The 1,628-nt window shown below is 30.3% G+C and overlaps 1 protein-coding gene across 1 annotated transcript in view; it reads left to right on the top strand.

Moving 5' to 3' along the window:
- Window positions 1-796, top strand: part of LOC102676127 — a 413,064-nt gene extending 412,268 nt beyond the window's left edge. Inside the window, exon 25 of the mRNA XM_031510593.1 lies at window positions 659-796. The gene's annotated coding sequence lies outside the window, so the exon portion shown is untranslated. The remainder of the gene's footprint in view (window positions 1-658) is intronic.
- Window positions 797-1,628: the final 832 nt, after the last annotated feature.

Below are 1,628 nucleotides of genomic sequence, written 5' to 3'. Positions count from 1 at the left end.
AAAAAAAAAAGGGAAAATTTCTCATTCAAAATGTATTATTGAGTATTAAAAATTCATAGATATAATGAAATGATCAGAATTATTATAAAATTAGAATTTCCAGAAAAATACAATCATAAAATTTATAAAAAAACATAAGAACTATTCATTGCTCGCTGTAGCAATGAAAGAAGCAGTTGGTGTCTGAATATAAGCCCTTCTTCCACTTCCTCATCATTATTCATTCCCTTTTCTATGCAATTTCTGACCTCTAGCGCCATTGTAGAGCACTAAAAATTTTGCCAACCGCATCACAATGGCCCGCGTTCCGCGAGAAACCTCATTTCAAAAAATTTGTAACATACGTCCTTCTTTTACCCATCCATTTAAACGAATTCAAGAAAAGAAAACAAATTATTTTTTTATTATTATTATTATTATTCACAATATATTCGAAATACTTGATATTTATAAATGAAACAAATACTGTCCAACGAAATACGCTTCCACTCTTTTCTCTTCTCTATAAAATTTGCATTCGCTAAAACGTGTTTGCACCGAAACATTGTCCACCTCCAGGAGGAGGTGTTATACGCGTATCGAAACACGCTTCCCTGTGTTTACCGTAGAACGAAGAACGTTAGACTAAGGTATCCGTTGTAATGTTCTGTTTACATAGCCCTTCAAGCCGGAATTTTCGGATCTCGACTACGCGGACGTGGACTACCGCTCCTACGGGCCTATCAACTACAAAGCTGCAAGCATCGCGCTCCTCCAGAAGCAGCAACAAGCACTGAAGCAGCAACGACAACTTCAGGAACGGCGGCCACAAATGTACGGTGTCACGGACGATAACGAAGAGCTTCTTTAACTTTTTTATTATTGTTTTATTTTTATTACTCTATCTCTTTTGTCGATTATTCTTCTCTCTTTTATTTTTTTTTTTCTTTATTTCTTTCTTTAACCCTCGATTGATATTGTTAAATCATATGATAATTCATTAAGAGATTTAATTTAATTTAAATAATTTGTTTCAATTTATATTCTGTCCTGTTCTGTTTCTGAACGAAGATTGTTAGTGAAATTTATTACGTAAGATGTACAGGATGTCTGTTTTTTATTTAAATATAAAATATATTTTATTAAGGAAAGTTATGAAGAAATGTTTTTGCAAAACTTGTTTGGTATAAAATATATAGTGCGGTATCGATAGTGACGCGTTATTCGATGCAATTCATTATTTTCTACAAAAAAAAAAAGTATTATGATATTTATGTCGAAAAATTATTAGTTTTGAAATAATTTAAAAATATATATTGTATATCATTGTGTTTAAATAAAATAACAAATATCTTGTACACGATAAAAAGTAAAATAATTATATTTAAATCTGATGTCAAATTATCATGTTTAAAATTGTCTATGAGTCAAAGATATCAATTTAGGATTAAACTATTCTTTTTTTTTTTATTTTTTATTTTTTAATTTAATGTGATGTTTACACGAATGTTATCCTGTGGCCATATATAATATCATAAAGTGTAAAAGTGTGATTAATGTTCAGTGTTGGTTACGTAAAGCTTTTCTGGCGAGCTTTGATGTTATTGCGGATGAGTACCTCGTTTTTACTTCGTTTCGACAAATTCGTT

This window comes from Apis dorsata, unplaced genomic scaffold (assembly GCF_000469605.1).
Source record: "Apis dorsata unplaced genomic scaffold, Apis dorsata 1.3 scaffold_27, whole genome shotgun sequence".
NCBI classification, from domain to species: Eukaryota; Metazoa; Arthropoda; class Insecta; order Hymenoptera; family Apidae; genus Apis; species Apis dorsata.
The sequence above is the reverse complement of the archived record's forward strand: the minus strand, read 5'-3'. Positions and strand labels throughout refer to the sequence as shown.